Source organism: Mauremys reevesii, linkage group 12 (assembly GCF_016161935.1).
Source record: "Mauremys reevesii isolate NIE-2019 linkage group 12, ASM1616193v1, whole genome shotgun sequence".
NCBI classification, from domain to species: Eukaryota; Metazoa; Chordata; order Testudines; family Geoemydidae; genus Mauremys; species Mauremys reevesii.
The window spans coordinates 27,139,883-27,163,763 of NC_052634.1; the positions used below are offsets into that span (position 1 = coordinate 27,139,883).

General features: G+C 52.9%; 2 non-coding genes across 2 annotated transcripts; both read left to right on the plus strand.

The window, feature by feature from the left end:
- The first annotated feature begins 7,819 nt into the window (after positions 1–7,819).
- TRNAS-UGA lies at positions 7,820–7,901 on the plus strand. Its single transcript has one exon. It is a non-coding gene; the product is annotated as a tRNA-Ser (tRNA).
- Positions 7,902–11,397: 3,496 nt separating this feature from the next.
- TRNAR-UCU lies at positions 11,398–11,470 on the plus strand. Its single transcript has one exon. It is a non-coding gene; the product is annotated as a tRNA-Arg (tRNA).
- The last annotated feature ends 12,411 nt before the right edge of the window (positions 11,471–23,881 follow it).

Consider the following 23,881-nt stretch of genomic DNA (forward strand, 5'->3'; position numbering starts at 1 on the left):
AGGTTTACGGTATAGGGTGGTGTTTATGTGACCATCGCTTATTAGCACTGTAGTGTCCAGGAAGTGGATTTCTTGTGTGGACTGGTCCAGGCTGAGGTTGATGGTGGGATGGAAATTGTTGAACTCATGGTGGAATTCCTCAAGGGTTTTCTTTTCTATGGGTCCAGATGATGAAGATGTCATCAGTGTAGTGCAAGTAGAGTAGGGGCATTAGGGGATGAGAGCTGAGGAAGCGTTGTTCTAAGTCAGCCATAAAAATGTTGGCATACTGTGGGGCCATGCGGGTACCCATAGCAGTGCTGCTGACTTGAAGGTATAGATTGTCCCCAAATCTGTTATGAGTGAGGACAAAGTCACAAAGTTCAGCCACCAGGTTTGCCGTGACATTATCGGGGATACTGTTCCTGGTGGCTTGTAGTTCATCTTTGTGTGGAATGTTGGTGTAGAGGGCTTTTTTGGCCTGCTGCTTCTCTGTCTGGGAGGTTTCTGTCAGCTCTGGCACACAAAAAGGGTATCATTGTGAGCGCCCACGAAGGCGAGATGAATTTTTGCCTGCCTTGCTCAGCTTGACTTGTTTCCTCATCCCATTCCTGCGTTAGATCCTGGGTCGCCTGGTGGCTGAAGATGGTCCATTGTCTCAAGCGGTGCCAGAGCCTGACACAGTGCTCCCGGGCAGCCTTTGCTCTGCACATGCCGGCCGTGCACATTTGCAAATACTTTAAAGCTCCTGTCAGTAAGTTCTGGGGACAGTTGCTCACCATCAGAGGAAGCTCCCTAAAATTGGCCTGTCTCACCCAGTGGTACATTGACCTCTGTTCAGACTGAGCCAAATGTGGGGGGGGGCCTCGCTGCTGTGGCTGCCGCTGCTGTGAGGGTGGCCACTGTTGCGGATGAAGCCATCCTGCAAGCACCTTCCACCTAGCCACCCACTGAAAATCATGTAGGGTGTAAGGTGTGGGTAGAAGAACACTAGAGGGGGAGGGCATCCCCCTTCCCCCACTATTCGCCATCCCATATCCGGTGCTGCACCTAGGGGGGTAAAAAAAGTACGGCCATATCGGAAGAGTCAGTTGCGTTCTTTGCGGTTGCCCCACCATTCCCCTCGGGCCTGACCTGCCCTCCAGCTCAGCCACCACTGAAAATTGAAACACAAAACAGTAGAGCCGTACAAGGCTTCAAAGCCCACCAGGCCCAACCCCTCTTCTAATATGGCAGAAAAGCCACGCTTCTCCTGACTAGGTAGGGACGTCCTATGGGCCCACAAGAAGTGGAAGGCCATCGTGTTCGGTCTCAGCAGCACTCGTGGAGCAGGGGGAAATACCTGGGTGAGGAAATTCACCACAGATGGGTCTTGAGCATGACAACCTTGTAGGTAATGACAAGGTCCACTTACGCCACCGGCTGAGCCATTCCTCACAGGCCAGCAACCATTTCTCCCAGTTCGCATTCCCCACCTCATCCCCAACCGAACACTAGAAGGCCCAGCCATCAACCTGCCCACTCTTGCAGCCCTCCTCTTCCACCCTGACTGATGGGGGGAGTATTGAGCCTCCCTCCCTTAGGCCCTTCAGCATCCCTGGGGAAAGACAACACCACCCAAGTGACTTTGGGCCAGTAGGTCAACCAATAGGGCTGCCTCCTAGGCCAGGCTGCAGCCCAGCTTCAGGACTCAGAGGAAATGGAGCTCGCATCCCTACCTACAGGACTCCAGGCATGGCCAGGCTTCTGGATCAAACATCCCCTCTTGTGCTCAAGTCACAACAGCTAGCGGGCAAAAGACAGGCTTTCATGGCATTGGAGAAAGCAAGATAGAGCCTTGGAAGAGCCCTTCTATCTGCAGCAGGATTAGCCTGTGTCAGTGATTAATGAGGTGGATCTAGTTGTAGATTGTTATTCATTCCCCACCTTGACAATTCACACCGTCCCTTTCCTACTCAAATCCCCAGCACCTCAGTGATCCTGGTAGCAGGGGTTGGGGCCTGAGATTTTCAGGGTCCTTTTTACCCTCCACCTGGAGTGAACTCAGCTTTTCCCCCATCCCAGACAATCCATGAAATAACAACAGAGGCATAAAGAAAGAGGGGAGGGAACATCTCACGGCCAGGGCTGGATGTGCCCAGGGCCCCCTGCTTGTCCATTGTTTCCATGGAATTTGGCCCCCTGCTTTGCACAAGGGACAGAGAAGGATCTTGCTGTTCCTGTGTCTGTGCAAAGAAAATTGTGTTTCTGTATGAAAGAGAGGAGGGAAATGGCCCCATGATGGGACAATATCCTCAGGATTAAGACCTAAGAACTCAGGCTGAGAACTGATTTAACTCCACTCATCTGGGATTTAACAAATTGTCTTTCATGGAGCAGGGCCAGTTCCAGTGTTTTTGCCACCCCAAGTGGAAAAAAAAATAAAAAAGCTGCAATCAATGGCAGCTCTACCTCTGCTGCTTTTGGCCACAAGTCCTTCCCTCTGAGAGGGACGAATTGCTGCTGAAGCCTCCCCTTTCCATTGACCGCCCCAGGCACCTGCTTGCTGGGCTGGTGCCTGGAGCCAGCCCTGCCATGGAGACACTGGGAAGATGGGGGGAATCAGGAAAATACCATGGATTCGTTTATGTTGTAAGTGAAGAATAACAAAAACAGTTTTGGTTTAAAGTCACTTTTCCCTGACTGGGAATTGAACCCAGGCCTTGGCAGTAAAAGTGCCAAATCCTAACCACCAGGGAGGGGCAGATGCTGTTTTTCTTCTCACTTATGTTACACTTTCTTAGGCTACTTTCTATCCAATTTCTGAAGCTGCTCCATTGTCCGTTCCCTGAGGGGCTAAGAGCAGAGAGTGCAGGAATTCCTGTACTCAGGGTCACAACCTGAGACCAACTCAAGCTACTGAAACAAGCACAAATGATGCTTCCTCCAGCAGGATCACAGGGCCACACAAAGAAAACCCATGAGGAACAATCCTCCTCTGCCTTCATTTACCCCATCACAACCCTCTCAGCAGCCAACTCTTGTGGGAAGGACGCTGAGCTGATAGGAGCTCTGGCATAGAGACCAAGGGAGGGGTGTTGCACCCCCTCAGTGGGAGCTGGTCACATTCTGACTCTGGAGGAGGAGGGAAAGGCGATGGCCACGTGATGGGGCCAGTATGTACCACAACATGGTTCTTTTATGTGGGATGACTCTGAACATTGAGTGATCTCCACTCCCTTGGATTTGAAGAGATGTTTAGTTGGGCACTTAGGAGGCTGAAGCAATTTTATGGATGGTGACACTATGATTAAAGGGTTATTTAATGTTGTAGAAATTGTTAAAAACACTGAGCTTAAACTGGAACTGCCTGTTATCTCTCCTGCCTCGGTGGGAACTGCAGGGAATCGTCCCCTGCTGCCCTTGGCTCCAGGCTGGTTTTTCTGGGGAGGGGACGTGGAATTGATTTGTTTGCTGTTGAGAAGGGAGCCGGGCCAGTTCTCAGGGAACGAGAACTCCCAGCATCTTCCCAGCCCAGCCCAGTCTGCTGCCCTGTCCCAGCCTCTGTTCCCCTCGGGGCCCTGCGTGTTTGACTCTAGAGCAGGCCGGGAGCAGCAGCTGAGGCAGAGGACAGCCTGGGCCGGGCAGATAAGAAGGAGTTTAGCAAACAAAAATGGTAAAATGGCAGCAGATTATTACCATTGGTCTGTCTGCTTGGGGGCAGGGACAATAACACGTCCTGCTGCATTCGATATTTCAAAGGGAGGTTTAGGATTTTCATTCTCACACACGGTGCACAAAGTAGGACTCAACCTTTGCTGTAAACTAAACAAGCCGCCCACATGATAGCATGACCCCGAACTGCCCAGAATCACCTGATTGATGCCGAGCTTAGCACAGACACCGGCTCAGCCTGGCAGGGAGCTGCCCTGAGCCCTGACAATCAGCTTCCCTCCGCCTCCTGCTGCACAGCGAGGATCCCACGCGAGAGGCTTCGTGCCCAGTTTGTTCAGGAGCATCCCAGGCTCCAGCTGTAAACTCTGCTGGTCAGTTCTAATCTTTGGCCACACAGGGGCGGCACAAACGGTCCCGTCTAAAGGCTGTTTGCGTTCGGCCCTTCGGATCGCAGATTGTAACCCGCGGGCAGATCTCTGAGCGCAGCCAAATCCCTCCCCAAACTGAACACTGAAGCAGCAGCTCCCGTTGGAAAGATCAGGATTTTTGCCTTTAAAAACAAGGGAAATGTCTGCAGTGAGAGACTGAAGAAGCTCAATTGATTTCATTGACTCCATGAATGTTCCTCTGTGTCCCCCTAGGAGTCATGCCCCACTTTTTGGGGACCACTGAACCCTACTCGCTAAGCAGGGGATAGTGATGCCAAAGCCCAGGGAAAGGGAGAACAAGTGTGGGGCCCCCAGCACTGGAGCCATGTGAAGGGGCTGCAGGAGAGGGGCAATGGCTGGTGGCACAGGGAGTTAAGGGCAAAGGGGGCACAGGAGGGGGCAGGAGTTAGGGGTGAAGGAGGTGCAAGGGTTGGGAGTGCAGGAGCTAGCGGTAAAGGGGGAGTGGGGATCGTCCAGGGGCAATGGGGAAGTGCCAAAGTACAAGCTTTGCCCAGGGCACCATTTCCCCTAATGCTGGTCTGAGCAAACAATTGGAAATGACCCTTCAGTGAGACCAGAACCATAGTGTAGAAAAGCCCCTTTGTTAAGTGGCTGTGGCTGAGGGCTTAGGAAGACGGGTTATAAAGCAATGGGCATCTTTCTGTGGAGGTTTGATTTTTGCCTGCTAGGCCAGGCTGGTGTGTGGTGTCTCCATGGCTGTACTTTCAGTGTCTGATCTGCCCCAGGGAGCCAAGTCTAGACATATTCAGAGGCTCTATGCCAGGGTTCCTCAAACTTCCTTTCACTACAACCCCTTTTTGCAAAAAAAAAAACAAAAAACTTACTACATGACCCTAGAAAGACACACCAAGACCCTCTACACTGAGCACAGGCAGAGGAGACAAAGCCTGAGCCCTGCCCCGGTTAGGGGAGGGCAAAACCAGAGCTTGAGGGATTCAGCCCTGGGTGGTGGGGCTCAGACTTTTGGTTTCAGCCCCAGGCACCAACAAGTCTAATGGCAGCCCTGGCGACCCCATTAAAACAGGGTTATGACCCACTTTGGGGTCCTGACACAGTTTGAGAACCACTCCTCTATACTGAGGGGAGAGAGTTTTCCTGTGGGTGCAGTTAATCCACTTCCCAAGAGGTGGCAGCTATGTCAGTGGGAGAAGCTATATCGATGGGTGTGCAAGCTGTGGTGTTTACCACATTTAAGAAGTTTAATCAAACCCCATTTTGAAAACCACCTGTGGTCTGGGAATGGCAAAGGACCTCGATGAATCAGGGTTTGTCCTTCAAAGTCCTGGACATCACAATTCCATACTCCTGTTGTCATTGAGGATATTGCTCAGTGTTAGAGTGCTTAATTGCAGTTTTCACGTAGTCCTCAGTTCAAACCCCCGTGTTCTCTTATAACCTTCTTTCTTTTTTTTTTTAAAGTTAAACATTTTCATTTCCATTCTCCATTATGTTCAGGGGCTCCTCTATACAGGAGTGCTTGATATTAATGTAAACACTCAACATTTTGCTGTCCAAATGCATAAAAACCTAGCAAAGCTGTCCATCAGCTGAAATCAGTTCCAATCCTCTAAGTGTCTAGTTTATGTTTTCATCAGTTAAACAAAGGTATCATACGAATGTACATTCGCAGATCCCTCTTCTCCAGGAGCTATGTTGTGCAGAAGAACAAGAACCACATCCAGTTGCAGTTCAGGAATCTGATGACCAAAGAGCCACGAAGTGTTCTGAGGGCTGGAGAAAAATGCCTTCTAGTGAGCTATTGAATGAGCTCAACCTGTTTAGCTTATCAAAAGAAGATTGAAAGGTGACTTCATTGAAGTGTTGAAGGGCCTTAATGGAGAGAAAAGATGGGGTATTAAAGGGCTCTTTACTCTCGCAGAGAAAGGCGTAAAAAGACGCAATGGCTGGAAGGTGAAAAGAGACAAATTCATATTACAACTAAGGCACAAATATTCAACATCGAGGATGATTCACCACAGGAACAATCTCTCAAGGAAAGTGGTGGATTCGCCATCTCCTGATGTCATTTCATGAAGACTAGCTATCTTTCTGGAATGTGTTTGCCCCAAAAGTAGATATTGTGTCATACAGGAGGCCTGTGATATGCAGGGGGTCAGATTAGATGCTCTAATGGTCTCTTCTGGCCATAAAGTCGACTAATTTCTGAAAAACTGAGTGTAGCATTGGGAGCAGCATCTGATGTTTTCCTGTCTAGCCGGCTTGCTTCCTCGAACGAACGCTCCTTGAGTGGGGTGATCCACAGGGAGTAGCTCAAACCTCCATAGTGCCTGGGCAGGGGCAGGACATTAGCACAGCAAGGGAGGGGTGTGGCAGTGACATCACAAAGGCCTTTTGCAGGACCTCAGACTATTGGTCAAAGGTGGTGGGGAGGTGGTGACCTCACAGAGAGATGCTGACATCAGCCAGGCAGGACAGGGGTGAGGGGCCAGGGAAACCTCAGAGACCCCTGTGGCTTTGCTTCAGCAAGTCTCCTTCTCCAGGTCTCTCTTTGAGGACTGAGAGAGTATTTGGGTTCACGGACGTGAGTGCCAGGAGGAACCTCTTTTGAGTTTTCTCCTTCCCTTTTCCTGATTTTACTAGAAAACAGCCATCCCTGTTTAGAAGGTTGAAGCCTCCTCGAGGTTTGAAACCTGTTCAGTCTGATCCATCTGGTGACAGTTGAATTCTAGGCATGGAAAACACGAACTTAAGGAGGCAGAATTTTATTCTGCACCTGGGATTTTGTCCCATAGAATCAGTGGGGACATTAGGGTTTGTCCTTTCTGTTTCACCTTTTCCTCCATCCATCCCTCCCTCCTTTCTCTTTGTCTCTTGCTTCTTTTGTCCTTTCACCTGTTCCCCTCCCAACACCAGGAGCGGGGTGTGTGTGTGTGTGTGTGTATATGTGTGTGTTGCGGGGGAGTGCTCTGCAGCTCCCACTGTGGGAGGTCCACCCAAAAATGTGGGGCTGAAATAGTGCTCGGGCAATGATCCCCACCAGTGACCTGGGCCATCCTTTGGGCTCTCTGGTGAGAACCCTCAGCCTCCCGTCCTCAGTCTCTACCCTGATTGGCTGAGCAGGGGGTTATTGACAGGGAGGAGATTCAGGTCCTTGTTGTTCTCTTTTAAGACCAAGGAAATAAGTCATAACCTGTTATATGTTGACAAATTTTGCTGCTTTGCTGCATTAATCGTCTCTGAGCAGTTCATGATTCTCTCTAACATTGCAGTTCTCCTCAAATACTTGCTGAATAATTACTGTGAACTGTTGTTGGTCTGGAGCTCATCTGAGAGCACTTTATTCAGGTCATTCAGTGTTTGAAATTCACGATCTGATCGTTAGTTTCAAAATCAGGGCTCTTGGGTCCTATTCCCAACTCTGCCACTGGCTGGCTGTGTGACCTAAGACAAGTCAATTCTCCTTTCTCAGCCTTAGCTTCTCCCTCTCTCAAGTAGGGATAATGATGATCCGCTCCTACCTAGCTCAAGGTGGGTGGAGGATGGGGATCCATTGGAGAGTGTCACTAGGAGTATCAGAGGGGCTGTGTTAGTCTGGATTTGTAAAAGCAGCAAAGACTCCTGTGGCACCTGGCTAAGCAAACAGAACAAACCCCAAATCCCCCCTGTGCTTTGGGAGCCAGGTTTGCTGTGGGAATTCTGTAGTTCAGATGACTTCACGCTTGGGCATTGGGATTATTTACCAGTTTCTCTAGCATTGGGGCAGTTTTGTGCTTACAGCTGTGATGGCCGAGTGGTTAAGGCGTTGGACTTGAAATCCAATAGGGTTCCCCTCCGCAGGTTCAAATCCTGCTCACAGCGAGGCCTGTGTTTTAGCCAGTCTCTCACCTGGGCAATACCTCTGTACAACCCCCTGAGACACTCTCAATTCTCTCCCCACCCCAAGTAAATCCTGTTCTGCTCCTTTCATCGAGATGCCTGGGACACCACCTCACACTGTGTTGTTGAGGGGTTGGGCAAACTCTCAGCACCTGAAGCCTCTGCCACTCACCTGGTGCCCCATAGATCAGCCATAGCCCTGGTTCTGCTCCTCTCTCTAGCATGTGAAAGGAGCTGAGTCAGCGACTCCATGGGAGCTACGGGGCTGCAGAACCAACAGAGAGAAAAAAAGGTGCTCAGTGCCCACTGGCAGCCAGCTCCCCCCCACCCACTACAGGCCTTGCTGACAAGCTCCTCACACTTGCCAGTGATCAGCTGTTCAGTGGGGTGCAGGAGGCGCTGGGGGGGGAGGAGGAGGAGCAGGGAGAGTGGGAGAGGGAAAGGAATGGGGCAGGAAGGTGCAGGGCAGGAAGAGGTGGGAGAGGGGTGGGGGCTTGGGGGAAGGGGTGGAGTGGGGACAGGGCCTGGGGAGAAAAGGGGGGATTTGTCCCATACCCCGGATCCCTCTAGGCCGGCCCTGAAGGGAAGCACCGACTATCACAGTGACAATACAACTGACCAGCTTTGCGGGGGAGGCTGAGGGAGATCCGCACTCACCAGGTCTCTTCTCTCCCCCACGGTGAGCCAGACACTGCTCTCTCCTGGCTCTCACTCTAGCAGCTGGATGCCAAGGAGCCATTTCCCCACAGGAAGTGCATTGAGTGCCCCTGTGGTGCTGGGGGGCTGGCGCTGCTGCTGCCTGTGGGGCTGGCAGGGGGGCTGATGTCTGCACAGACTCTCAGCTGCCAGGCCGGAGGGGGCATGTGGGACCTTACCAGACTGGCGCAGTGAAGACGGGGGGTTGACAGAGCAATACAGATGCTCTCCAGAGCACGGAGCAGCAGCCGCCCATGCAGCCAGGCAATGAGCATTTCCCACAGCCTGGAGCCGAGGGGGAGGCGGCAGCTGCTGTTCCAGCTCCTCGGGGACAGGCCCTGTCAGCCAACAGCCACTTCTTACTCCCCACAGCTAAGGGCGTCGGGTTCCTCCAGTGGGGGTGTGGAGCAGCCGTTCGTTTTCCTGTTCACACTCCTCTGCGGTGTGAAAATCGGGGAGGGGAGGCAGAAGCCCCACGTCCCTCCTGAAATGACGCCCAGTGGGGGAAGCCAGGACAACAGGTGGGGCGGCAAGTGGTGGCCAGACTCTCACCGCCAGGGTCTAGTCTAGCTCAGGGTCCAGCTCAACTTCCTCCCCGTGCCACTGGCCCCCAGTCCCCTTCCACCACCAGGTCAACCCAGGCACTAGGGCAGGAACGGGGTGAGGCAGCAAGTCAAGCTGAGCAAGGCAGGCAAAAGTGAGTCTTGTCTTCATGGGCACCTCACAATGACGTCCTTTTTGTGTAAAACTGCTGCAAAAACATCCAGGACAGAAAAGCAACAGGCCAAAATACTGCAATACAGCTGCCAAAGTAGCTCAGTTGGGCGAGCGTTAGACTGAAGATCTAAAGGTTCCTGGTTCAATCCCAGGCTTTGACAGGTTCTTTCATTCTCTTTGTACAGGGGGGCAGCTTGTTCTCTGGCAGCCCAGTGGTACTTGCACCCAGGGTGAGCAGAGCTGCTGTGGGGCAAGGCAATTTTGGGGGCCCCTTCCATTAAAAAAAGTTGCAATACTGTATTATCATGGGGCCCCTGTGGGGCCTGGAACAAATTGCCCCACTTGCCTCCCCTCTGGGTGGCCCTGAAAGCGTGTCTCTGATCTTGGGCTCTGCAGTAGGAAAACATAGAATGGGCTTCTGCCCCTAGTTGGCCCACCTGACTTTTAACAAGGAGAGATGGGAGCTGTCTTTCCCAACATGGCAGGAAGAGAGCAAGGCAGGGTGACCCTCAGGAATGGTGCCAGAGGGCTGCTGGGCAGTGACAGGCAGGGATTGGGGATGAAAACTCCTCTGTGCAGCTGAGCGAGGGCAGTACCAGGGAAGGGGAGTCTGTAAAAGTGGCCCTGTGGAAGGTGGCAGGGATTTGGGGGCCCAGGAGGAGGCGCTTGATGTTCAGTGCCTTGGAGCAGCTGGACTTGGCCATGGTGGGTGTTCAGGAAATGCACATTAACAACTCTAGGGTAGCTCAATAGGCAGAGGGTGATTGGAGGAAGGGCCAGGGAAGAATGATGGGGCTGGAGTCTTGTTCTTCACATTCGCGGTGCGAGTACAGAAGGGGCTGGAGCTCCGACCAGGGAGGGCATTTCTGGTGGGCTTTGTGGCACTGGTTACGGCTATATTAGTGTGTATGGTCCCCAGTTAAGGCATGAGAGGGAAGCTCAAAGGCTCCCTTCCTCTGGACTGCATGATGTTTGGTGTTGGGGGGGATTTTAATTGTGTCAGCCGGCCTGAGCACCGCTGGTCCCGTGTTCCCAACCGTCAGAGGAAACATTTTTACAATGAGCACTACCTGGCGCAGGTCTGTAGTGAGGTCGGCTTGGAGGAGCTCACTCCAGCCACAGAGGGGGTTCACCTTTCTGCAGGGACAGACCAGGACTCGCACTGACCGGATTTATGCTTAGCTTTTTTGTCTTTTGCATGTTGCTTCTCAGATTCTTTCTTAGCCTGACTTGTTACACTTTGGCACTTAACAGGCCAGAGTTTGTGCACCTTCCTATTATCCTCACTAGGATCTGATTTCCAAATTTTGAGGAATGACTTTTTGCCTCTAACAACTTCCATTATTCGGACGTTTACCTAGAGTGGCGTTCTGCTGGTCGTCCTATTGTCGTTTCTGATTTAGGGCAAACGTTTCATCTGAGCCTCTAATTGCGGCGGTTTTAAATGCTCTGCATGCTGCTTGCAGGCACCTAACACTTGTGACAGCAGCTCCTTTTAATTCCCATCCAACCATCTGTACTTATGCCGATAGGTTGACTTTAGGTCTTTAACTTTGAGCGGTAGCTGAGAAGATGGTAAATTGGGCAGAAACCTGTTCGACAAACCTCTTCATTTCCTTGTTATTTCCTGACTTCTTCATTCATCCCCTTTTCCTTATTTCCTGGATGAGGCGGCGGCCTGCCAGGGAGCTCCCTGGCACCTCTGGCTGCCTGGGCTGAAGGCAAGAGGCAGGCCTGGGCGTGGCGAGGGCCTCCTGTCCCGGCCTGAGGCCGCAGTGCTTCCTCGTCCCCTTTTCCCACCCACACGGGCAGGCGGCTGCTGCGGGAGAACACGAGGGAGGCTCTCGGGATGCTAGGCAGCGCTGTGTGGCTGTCAGGGAAAAGAGCCTTCTTCTCTAAAGATGGCTGGCAGAAAAGTGGTGCTCAGCTCTGTAAGCGACCTCCCCAGTAGCCTCGCTGCCAGGGGATGCAGACATTTCTGTAAGGTGCAGAAAGAGGGTATTTGGCTTCCAAGTTAATATGAGAAATATGCATTTAGGAGATTGAATTTCCATTTTTGCACAGGGCCCCAGTGGCCTAATGGACAAGGCAATGGCTTTCTAAGTCAGAGATTGTGGGTTCAAGTCCCATCTGGGGTGAAAAACTGCCTCTACATTGCAAGGAAACCTTGGCCTTATTTTCACCAAGGAAGCTGGGAGATGTTTGAACACAAAATATTGGATCTTGGGAAAAATGCCCCAGAAATGGTATTTTGACAAATGCTTTCTAAACCCATCAGTAGCAAACAATTAATGCTAGTGTTTGTCTGAGACTAGAGGGAAGGGGAGTGTTTACTCCAACACCTCAGTGAGTGAAACAGACAGAAAGAGCAAGGCCGTCCTGAAAGAGAATGGATCTGTCTGGAGACAAAGCAGCCCCTGAGAACGAGCAATGGTGTGAAAAGAAGAGGTTGAAATGTGTTAGATGTTACTTAGTGTTAGAGGGTTTATCCATTCACCCTCCCATTACCGGGTCCTTCTTGCATACACACAGAGCAGCAATACCCAAAGTCCGAAGGTGCAAACAATGAGATGTTTATTAGATTGAACTTCCAGCAAGCAATGATTCCAGTTTCCTTCCTCAGTGTCCCCATCCCAGCCCTGACACCACAGAGCCTTGCCTGTGTCCCTGCTCCCATTCTCCCCCTTAGCAAAACATAGGACATATGGTGACACATTTCCTGATAGGGCCAGGCATCAAGGTGGAAGGTGTTGATATTCCATTTGTCCCACTGCCCCATGCGTAGTGCAGTGCCCTGCACCTTCTCTCATACGGGTGTGTCACACCTGTTCCAATTAGTGTTCCAGACTTCCCACTATAGTGGGCCCAAGAAGGTTGGGTCCAGGTTGTCTAGTACAGGGGGGAGGGGCTTACTCCATTACTTCTAGGTTATTTCTGTAGGCAACGTATCACAAGTATACTTAGCAATACACCAGCCGCTGTAACAATCCACAGCAACACCGAGAGACCTGAGCACTGCCGCATGGTCCAACATCCCGGCCACCACCGAAACACCTCCTCTCCTCCTTCGACGGGGTCAAGCTCTTAACATGCCCAGTTGCTGGCAGCTGCAATACGCTGCCGCTGCAGGTTTTCGTGCTTTTGTCCATATCATAAGTCCATTGAATGTCCACAGAGAAATGGGTTATTGTCCAAACCAACTTAACCACATGGTGTGGAATCAGGCTGTATGCGCTGGTTCGATTATTCACAGCAGTAAGAGTCACAGATCTATCTGTGCGCCAAAGCCCAGAGAGCAGTGTGTAGTGTGGAATTTGGTTAGGGGCTGGTGTAATTGTGCCCCCAATAATACGTACATTTCCAGCAAAACACCTCATACACAGTACACCCAATTGTCCACCCCTTGCCACGGGCCATTGGGTGTGCTCCTCCATGGCCATCAGGGAGGGGCACAGTCAAACATCTTCTCTGGATTTACACCATTTTACACACCCCTCCATTGATTCCCAGCGAGCAAATCCCCTTCTCATTATTCCCACAGGGCTTGTGGGGCCCACCTTAGCTGCCCATTCACTTCCAGGCACCACGGTAGCTATTACACAGGTGCTGGCCTCCTAGTCGAGCATTTTGAATTTCCACACACATCTTCCCCCAGGTCAGCCTTTTGAAGCCATCCCCACCCATGTCATGAGGCTTTATGTTCATTGAAACACAACAATGCTAACAACAAAACAAACACCACAGACAAACAACACAAAACATAGATTCATGGTATTATGGGTTAGTCTTTTGCTGGCACCAGCTTGCTTGTAGAGTGTGTGAAAAACAAAAGAAACAATTTCCACACACACCCCCGGTAGGGACAGATTAGTGATTAATAATAATAATACCACTTCTTTTTACAAATTTCCTTGCTAATTGCAGGAAAAACAGAAGAATTACCTCCAGGCTGTCCTTATTTTGTTCTGTAGTCAGATAGTGAATTACCCCACTCGCGGGTCATTTATGAAATTCATGAGGTGTTGTGCCTCAGTGTCCCCTCTTGTACAACAGACACGGTTTGCAATAGTTTCTCTACTGTACCAAGCTTCAAGATTATTCTTGGGTAATATCTGAGAGACAGCTTTAGCACTGTACGTATGCACGCACACACACACACACAGAGAAACACACACTCCTTAGGGTTAACCTGTCCCCCTTATTTTCAAGCTTGACTTGTTTTTTCACCTCCCTTTCCTGGAGGGCCACAGTCTGAGTCTTCTAGTAGCTTGTTTGCTGACCAGATGTATTTATTATTTGCAGCTCCTTTATGCTGCTACTTATGGGCAGTTCTCTCCTTCCCCCATCAGCTAGGTCATTTGCATTCACACAGGCTTTCGGGCTTGCTTTTGGGTCCAAAACCATCAGCAGCTCAGAGACTGTCTTAAAAGGGACACAAACAACTTCCACCCGAGTTCTGATTACTTTCCACTTTCATCTTCTGCTTCAAAACACACAGATCTGAAAAAGAAACCACAACCTATTGCGGCTCCCTTTGGAGTCCTAATAGGGTTTGAGCTAAGTACCATGTTTTGTTTGCATTCCTTTTACCCCTTCTCCAATATACACTGCACACATCCTGGGAAAACGCACATTCCTTTCATAGTTTAACCTTCATAACATTATATTACAAACCATAAGTCTCAGTTTAGGTTTTTAAAACCTTACACAATTACATACAAAAAATTTTGTCTAACATCCCTTGCACTGCAATAATTTTTTTTTACACAACTGTACCCCGATTACACTTCCATCTTGTACAACCAGGGACAGCCAGGGGCAGGCAAGTTAAGTGCCAATAGAAACCCCGGACATTCCTTTAGTGATATTGCTTACATTACCCAGGAGTCAAATCATTTTGATGAGATTATCTCTCCGCCTGCTGCCTGCAGTCATCCCGTATTGACCATTTCTGTGGGAAAGGGCCCATTTCCCCTCAGAATGGCTGTAAAGGCTTCTCAGGACAAAACACAGTGGTGGTAGTAGGCACTTTACCTGACCCTCTTGTATAATTTAATTACGAAGCTTCCATCCAACGTGAGTGCGCAGAGCTGCACATACAGTTACATTTATATAACTGGGTTTTATTAGTAATCCAAAAACTGCCTTCTTGTAACACCACAACTGTTGCCTTTTACTTTTTCCACAACTCCCAAATGTTTACTTTCCTCCAAACTCTGTATTATTAATTTTTGCAAAACCCTGGGCGGCTGCACTGCAGTGCTGGGGTGACTCTGCAGGGGGAGAAGCTGCCGTGGAACAATGTAGAGCAGGTGCAGGAAGGAGCCGGGTCACTATTCACATTCTGAACTGCACAATTTTCCAAATTTGGGAATGTCCAAGAACAATTCTAAGGGGAAGGTGAATGCAGAGCAGTGACACTGGAGGTGCCCAGACCTGCAACGGGGGCGGTGTGGAAATTAATAATGGGAAGATCATTTGCGAAATTAGTCGTCACTGACAAGATTTGTCTCTGTTCCTATTTCACGCTATGGTGTTATTTAGCAGAATCAGGACATAGTATTACTATATTAATTAAACACTTAATTTTATTTAACTAAGCCAAAAACTTAGTGTCACTTATTTTTTCTCTGTCCTAGCAAGAACTAAATGAATTTTGTGACTTTCTGGAAAGTGCAGCGAGATTAAATGTGGGGAATTCAGTCTCTGTGTTTGTGAGCTGATGTTTTCCTCTCACAGGTCAGTGCCTGCATTGAAATACCAAGAGGGATCTAAGGGCTGGTGTACGCTGGGCACAGGGGTGTTTGCAGGAGGGGTGGGGTCTCAGGTGCAAGGGGCGGGGCAGGGCGTTAGTCTCCCCCAGCTGGTGGTTCACGCCCTGCCCATGGTGTTGCAATGACAGAGGCTGCCCAGGCTGCACTTGTAGCGAGGTTCCCCCACTACGTGGCCGCGCAGAGGCTGCAGGAGACAGGCAGGGGGCAGCAGGGGAAGTGGCGACACAGGAGCTCTCAGCAGCAGGGTGAAGGACAATGCCGTGGAGCGGCAGCGACGCAGAGTGAACAGGGCAAACCGAGAGCCAGTTGAAGGAGTGTCGGCAGCAGAAGCTGAGGTTTCGCTTGATGCCTTCCCTTCCCTCCCCCACCCCTGGGGCTTTGCTGCCCAAGGGGAGTGGGGTTTGGGGGAAGGAGAGCGGAGGGGTCTGTTGAAGGAACATTGGATTGGCCTGTCACACTGCAAGGCGAGAAACTGAGGCACAGCACTGCCCAGCGTACTCTGGGGTGGGGGGTTGCTGATGAGCGTAGATGTGAATGTGGTTGTGGGTTTTTCCCAAACTCAGGCTAGATTCTCTTTCCCTTTTAATAGAAGTTCTCATTGGCTCTCTGCCCGCGCAGAGCTGGGGAGTGGGGGCCTGTTGCCTTTTCCCCAGGCAGAAGGGTGACACCTGCCTGGCAAGTGAGGGTCGGTTTGGGTGACCCCCACTCAGGGCAGGCTCAGGGCGGGTCTCTGCCCTTTACTCAGCCCAGGAGAAGTTTTTTGCACTAACATCCCAAGTGTGCAAGTCCGTCCCCGCAGAGCAGCCTCATAGGGTGACCTTAAAGCAACTGTGGAAAACGGGACGGGGGTGGGGGGGTAATAGGCTCCTATATAAGAAAAAGTCCAGCCAAACCGGCCTGTCCCTTTAAACATGGGACATCTGGTCACCCTGGAGCAGCCCCGCACTCCTGCTCCCCGGTTGGTGCGTTTGTGACCCGGGGGCTGAAGCCGACGCGAGAAAGGGAAATGAGCGAGCTCGGAGCTCTCCGGCGCCACCTGCTGGGAGCAGAGGGCAATGACTGAGCGATGTCCTGGCTAATTTAAATATCACCTGGTTCTCTGGGGTGGCTCCACTGGAGAGCTGGGGCGTGGCCTGAGTGTGGCAGCACCTTATTTGCATATTAAAAGCGGCAGTTTGGGGCCATTGGGGTAAAATATGAGTAAGTTTTGGGGTTGGGCCCCACATGTTTAGTGCAGGCTGTGGGGAGCCGGGCTGAGCAGAGCCTGCCCCGACGGGGAGTGTGGTCACCCTGAGCTGGGAGCGTGTGGCCAGACATGGGGACGGGACTGCGGGGGGGGGGGTTGGTTGTGGGAAGCAGAAAGTTTCCCCTTTTTTGCGTGCCTGGGCGGGGTTTTTGTTACCTAATGCAGAGCAGCGGTGGGGGCGGGGACTTGAGACTCTGCTTTGGGGGTTGCTGGGGGGGGTGACACGAGCCACCCGGTGCTGCCTGCTGCTGTGGGGCCTAGGACCGGTGGGGGCGGGGCTGTTTGGGTGCTTGAGATCACGGGCGGTTCCTGGTTGGCTGGTGCCGGCCTGCCTAGTGTTTTCTGACAGCTGATCTCCCATTGGCCCTAGCCCGGGGCGGGTCTCTGAAAGCTGGTCTCCCATTGGGCCCTCCCCACCTGACGTTTCCGACAGGCTCATCTCCCATTGGTGACGTTGTCTGACAGCGACGCGGGGCGGAGCCGCCAGGGCCTTGTGCGCTCAGAGCTCAGCGCCGCCTGCGAGAAGCGGCGCGAGGCCGCGCGGGGCGGCTCCCGCTGCCGGGCGGAGGGACCGAGACCGCAGCCGCGGCGCCGCCTCCCGCCTGGCGAGAAGCCGCAGCGCCGGGGTCACAGGGCGCGAGGCGCTTCCGCGCGCGGCTGTTTCCTGCCGGTCGCGGGGTGACGGGTCCTGCCCGGGGCAGCCGCGGGGTCCCGATGGCAGCGGGGGCTCTGGCGTCCGCCCGCCCGCGGCGGCTGGGAGCTGCAGGGCCCCTGCACTGGCCGGGGCTGCGGCTCCTCCTCACCCCGGTGACTGGGAGCTCCGGGCTCCGCCTGCGGTGTCTGAGCGCCGGGGCTCCTCCTGCCCGGGGCGGCCGGGAGCTCCGGGCTGCGGCTTCCTCACGCCCCGGTGACTGGGAGCTCCGGGCTCTGCCTGCGGTGTCTGAGCGCCGGGGGCTCCTCTCCTGCCCGCGGCGGGCGGGAGCTCCCGGGGCTGCGGCTGCTCCTCACCCCCGGTGACTGGGAGCTCTGGGCTCTGCCTGCGGTGTCTGAGCGCCGGGGCTCCTCTCCTGCCTGGGGCGGCGGGAGCTCCCGGGCTGCGGCTTCTCCTCACCCCGGTGACTGGGAGCTCCGGGCTCTGCCTGCGGTGTCTGAGCGCCGGGGCTCCTCTCCTGCCCGGGCGGCCGGGAGCTCCCGGGCTGCGGCGCTGCAGGGTCTGTGAGCAACGACGTGGGCTGCGGGGCCCTCCCACCATCAAGGCCTGTTGGGAAACCCTGGGTCCATCCGCAGTGGCTGGGAGCTCTGGGGTCACTCGGAGGAGCTGCAGGGTCCATAGGCAGTGGGGTGGGGCTGGGGGGCTCCCCGCCACCCATGGCTGCTGGGAGCCCCAGGGTCTGCCTGTGGGAGCTGTGGGGAGACGAGGGGGTTGGGGTGGGGAGGGCTCCAGGCTGCAGGGTGGGGCCGAGGGATTCGCAGTGCAGGAGGGGCTGTGGGTTGAGGCAGGGGTCGGGGTCCAGGACGGGGTGATGGCTCTGGGGTGGGGGCAGGGATGAGGGGGTCCAGGTGTGGGAGGACGCTCTGGGCTGGGGCAGGGGGGGGCGGGCTCTGGGGTGCAAGAGGGGGCTCTGGGTTTGGGGGGGGTCAGGGCGGGGGCCGTGGGGTGGGGTGCAGACTTACCTCAGGCGGCTCCGGGTCAGCGGCGCCGCAGGGGGGACCGACTGGCCATTTCCAGGGCGCAGCGCGGGGCACTAGGGACCAGCCTGCCTGAGCCCCGCAGCATGGCTGACCGGAGTTATAACCCGGTCACCTGACTGGGAGCTCCATGGTCCCCCTGTCACATGTGGTTGCTGGGAGCTCTTGGATCCACCCACAGCAGCTGGGAGCTGTGGGGTCCATCCGTGGTGGCATGGGCCTGTGGGAGCCCCTTCCAACACTGGTGGCTGATAGCTGTGAGGCCCCCACCGGCCGACAGCTCCAGTCTTGCTGGCCCAGGGCTGAGGTGGAAAATGTCACTGAGATCTCTGAAAGTCACAAATTCTGTGACCCCCTTTATATAATCTTAGCCTTAATAGTTGTTGACTGTCTCTCTCAATCTAGTGGTCTGCTCTAGCGCGGATGGGACAGGGAAGACAGAAGCTCACCCCCCAACACAGGTTTGGGCAGAAATGGCTCTTGGGCTATTTGCTGTGCATGCAGAGGACTTGTCCAGGCCGGTGGAGCAGCTCAGCCAGATGAGGAGCTGGAAGAAGGAGACCTGAGCAGCCTGGACATCCCTCTTTTTCTCCACAGCCACTGCCTGTCAGCAGGATTCCTCCTCCTTCTCCTCAGTGAGACCAAATCTAAGCACCTAGATAGCTGGTCTGTCCGCTGCACCCCAATGCCTGAGCCTCCCTGCCAAAGTCCTGCACCTGGCTCCAGAGAATTGTCTCACATCTCACTGGGAACTCGACTTCATGTGCCCAGAGAGTCTCGGCCCCACTCAGTAGAGGACCTGAGAAACACAGTGTCTGCCTTTGCCAAATCAGTGCTTGGAAAGGTTTTGTTTACGTGGCCTAAGGAATAAGGCGTCTGACTTTGGATCAGGTAATTGAGGATTCGAGTCCCTTCGTGGTTGTGCTTGTGTAGTTTAACCTTTGTGCTGAATGTCCTGCTCCTTTCAGGGCTGGAACCTCTTCTTGGCTGCTCAGGACAATGCTCTGGCTTCAGCTAGAGCCCCGGGAAGGAGTTGCGGGTTGGGTGTCACAAATGCTGGGGCATGAGCCCCAGGTGCTTCCGGTCTCCCCTTTGCCGTTCCTGACTTGCCAAAGAAACTGGGCGGCTGCCCGGGCTAGAGTGTGGAGCAGTTTCCCTCTTCCAAGTGTGCGCCTGTCCCTGTGCTTGAGGGGATTGCTACATAGCACCTTCAGAGCCTGGGTGTTCCTCTGCTTCTCACCAGCTGGGGAAAAGCCTCTTGGGGAAAAATCTCCTGCCGCACTGCAAAAGTGAGCACCTTGAGTGGGACCAGTCAGAGGCCCATCCATGGGGGCTGGCCCTGCTTTCCCACCATCTTGTGATGTTGGCCGCAGAGCATCAGCAGCTGGCTGTTGGTGGTTTTCAGTGGGGGTTCTGCATGGCAGGGAGCAGTCTGGCCGGGTGTCTCTGTGGCTGTCTGCTGGCCACGCATAGGCATGGTTCTCCCCTCCTCTTGCCTTACCCTTGGTTGCTCTGTGGCTTTTAAGCTTCCCTTGGAGCTGTCAGCACCAGCCACCTCTGTCCTAGGTGCCCAGAGGAGGAGAGGTGCTGGGCTCCAGCCTGGGACTCTTCCTCCCTCCTGCCTTTCCCTGACTATGGAACCTGGCCCTGACACTCCTTTCTTCAAGCGCCATGTGGGCAAGAGGAAGAGTGTGGTAGAAAGCACAAGGGCCAAACTTGTGGGCATCAGAAATCCCAAACACCCAGTCAAACCACAGCCACTTCTAGACCCCATTCCAACCAAAGACGTGGGTATGAGTCACTCAGCACAAGGTAAACAACTCATTCTTAGACAGCTGGAGATAGGAAAGCACTTGGATCTCCAGGGATTTACCACAAGGTCCCACTGAGATTTGAACTCAGATTTCAGCATGCCAAACATTACACCATGGGCCCAGCTTGTGCTAGTTTCTCTGAACATTGGTGACCCTATTGTTGGTGTCACTAGGCATAAATCTAGGTAACTCGGGAGGATGGCTTTGGGCCTATGTGACCCAAAGTACCTTTATGTAAAGTGCTTTTGTTAGCCTTACTAAACTTTTGTAACCTCTTGTGTTATGTGCTGACTTCTGGCAGCTGCAAGGCTGCTTGACACTAGATGTAGCCAATACTAAATAAGATAGGTGGAAAGCAGATGCTGTAATTAAAGTTATATGCATGAGAACGTAGCCTCCACGGTGGGAAAGTACCGATAACTGTTAACAGAAGAGGTACTAATGAGCTAAAGTGGTTTTTGCCAAGTATGATTTAACCTGTTTAGTGTAATTGCTATTGCAAAGTGTATTTGGTACATGGGAATAGACGGGAGGGGCAAGAAGGGGGGTAAAGGGGGATGAGGAGTGTGGGGGGAATGGAAATGCTTAGCTGAAATCATGTATAAAGAGAGAGAGCTGTTTGTATCTGTGTGCAGGATTTGAGATTGCTATGTCTCCCTTGCACCTTATTTGGGCTCAAATAAACCTGGTTTTGCTTCTCCACCCTGGTGTGTTAATTAATGTGGCGCATACCGGGCAACGAACCCCCACTGTTGCTGTCCTCGGCCCTCTGTGCCGGCAACACTATCATAGAATAGCAGGGTTAGAAGGGACTTCAGGAGGTCATCTAGTCCAACCCCCTGCTCAGAGCAGGGCCAAGCCACAGACAGATTTTTATCCCAGATCCCTAAATGGCCCTCTCAAGGGCTGAGCTCACACACCTGGGTTTAGCAGTCCAATACTCAAACCACTGAGCTCTCCCTCCCTCACAGGCCCAGCTTGTGTAAGGGACTGTTGGCCCTTTACTAAAACTGAGTGGGGTTTTTTGGTTGACTAGTTCCCAGTCCCAATAGAAGGGGGAAGGGTCAATGGGAAATCAGGACCCTGAGACTGACATGCCCCTGGGGCAATGGTCACCAACTGGTAGGGAACAAGTGAGAATTTGTTAATGAGTAAAATTCCTGGTGAAAATTGGCAAAGCTGTGGAGAGTTTGAAAAGGTCCAGTGAATTTACACATGAAGATACAAACAGAGAGACAACTAGAGAGAAAGAGAACATCACAGACTGCACAGGTCCACACAGACATAAACAAAAACCAAACCCGCACAGCACACAGAGCCATAGACACATAAGGGAAAGTCACACAAAACAGAGAACAAATCCACACCAAAAAATACAGCAAAAGCCCACAACAGGAAAGCACAAAAACCACATACCAAAATAATACTTAGCAAAAAACAATCTGCATGCAAAAGTCACACACACACACACACACACAAAACTATGCATGTCATCCACAAAAATCACACAGGACCCACATGCACAGCAACACGACAGACAACAAAAACCCAACGTACAGAAAGCCAGGCAGGGTTTGAGTCTCACAGTGAAGAGGGTGAGCACACAGGTGGTTTGGGGAGCAAAGACTGAGGGGGAGTCGGGGGCAGTGCTCTGGGCTCTGCTCGACCCCTCCTGACACAGGCGGCTGCTGGAGAGCAGAGCCTGGTAGATCTGTGGAATCTGCCCTGCTCTCTGTAAAGCAAGGGGACCTCGGTGTCTTCTGAGCTGCAATTGTATTTTCTGCAAGGCAAAATGATTGGCAGAAGCCATTTGCTTAAAGGAAACTAGTGCTCTAGGTGAGGTTTGAACTCACAAGCTCAGCATTGCTCCACTCAGCCCTGCTATTATAAGTCCTGTGCCCTAACCCATTGCACCTCTGGGGCTTACTTAAGGGTCTTGTCTCCTTGATTCATGGATGGATTAGGGGTTGAGGGGGTTGCATTAGCGAAAACAAATCCATATTAATGGCTGCAGAATTGCAGCAGCAGAGGTGGGGAGTCTCCTTCCATGTGATAGAGCTGGTTCCCCCTTCCGTTGCTGAGGGGAAGGTTGGTGCTTTGAGCCCACCCGGTGCTGGAACATCCCATGGGTGAGATTAACGGGACTCTTGAGAAGAGAACGGCGGGGAAGTCTTTTCTATCCCTGTCTAGCTCCATTGGTCTCCTGTGGCCCTTTCGGCTCTGCTCCCCTGTTGGGGAGATGCAGAGACAAGCCCCCATCTGGGTGAGTCACCGAGAGGCTGTGTCCCATGGCGTGTGTGGGGGAGAGGGGGAGGGGTGGGATGGGGCTCAAGGGGAGAAGGTTGTATGTGACAGTGTGTGGGGGTTGGGGAGGGTGTGTTCCTTAGGATAGAAATGATGGAAAACACAGGGGCAGTTGCAGTGAAGCCCCGTGTCTGAGTGTTATGACCCTGTGTGGTGCTGCCATTCACCTTCCCCTCCTATGGGCTCAGCTTTCATTGAATCCAGCATTTTTTCACCTGTCCTCACCACAGAGGTGTCCCACATGCCTCAACTACCGAGTGTCCCTCTTAGACACGCCGAGGACTGGAACTGATTTCAGCTGCTGGACAGCTCTGCTAGGTCTTTATTCATTTGCACAGGAAAATGCTGAGTGTTTAAATTCATTTCAAGCCCCCTGCCCCCATTCAGCGAACTCCTGAACATACTGGAGATGGGTCTGGAAATTGATTTTCCTTTGAAAAAGTTTTTAAAGGGAATCACTTGGATTGGAACTACAAACCTATTATCCGACAAGGAAACATTCACCCACTGACCTACACTCTCAACAAAGAGTATCATGTATAGCCCAGAGCAGGACCAGTTTTTAACCTGGGGGTTAGTAAACTTTATCTCTATACAAACACCACAGCTTACAAACTCCCCACCCCCGCTCCGTGTCACCAGAGCACAACAACAACTCTCCTTGGGGCACACACAGCTCCCCAGCTCCCTGCCCGTCAGTCTCTCCAGCGTTGCTCCAATCCCTTAAAGCAGGGTCTCAACCTCAATTTACCTTAGGGCCAGTGCCAGTCCTCCAGTCCTCCCAGTGGGCCAATAATGTCACTCATACTGCCCAGAACCCGCCCCCCAAAACTCCACCCCCCCACCTGCCTAAGGCTCTGGGAGGGAGTTTGAGTGGGGGGAGGAGGTCTGGGGTGCAGGCCCTGGGTTGGGGCTGGGGATTGGGGTGCAGGCTCTGGGAGGGAGTTTGGGGGTGGGAGTGAGTATATGAGGATGGGGTGGGGGTGCAGGCTCAGGAGGGGGTCAGGAGTGTGGTGCTTACCTGGGGCTCCAAGGTGGGGCAGGCTGGGGGGCCTCCGTGTGCTTCTGCCCCCAGGCATCACCCCCGCAGTGTCCCATTGGCTGCGGGGGCAGCGCGCGGAGGCACAGCCCCACCCTGCCCTGCCATGGGGAGGGGCCGGCAGCCACTGGAGCGAGCAGGCAGATGCTGCTCAGCTCCGCTGCACTGCTGGGGTCCCTGGCAGGGAGCGCCTGGGGGCAGCAGGTGCGGCTAAGGGAGTGACCTGGTCCCAAAACTGCTGGAGCCCCACGGGCGAGACCTGGGAACCAGGACTGCCAGCCAGACAAACACCTTTAAGAGGAGGCGTCCCTCTGCCTGTCAAAAACTGATCGTCCTCCTTCAGTTCAGTGACAGCCTGAATTGTTCCTTATCCCGCCAGAGCCAGAGGACTGAAAGCAGCAACATCCAACCCCCGTGTAGCTCGCGGGAATGGACATAAACACTCCCTGGTATCTGAGGAGATGTTCAGCTTTGCCCTTGGTCAACTACAAGGCTAAAGGGAAAGGAGGTGGCACCAGGTATAAAGAGTGAAACACGACACATCATAGTTATGCCCACGGTGGCTGCAAAATCTTTTGATGTACTTCTTCTTATCAGCAGTGTATTGTTTTCTCTGGAGTCTAGACCTTGACTATACCTTGGCCAAGAAATTTGTACTCTGATAAAATAATCGACTGCCCCTG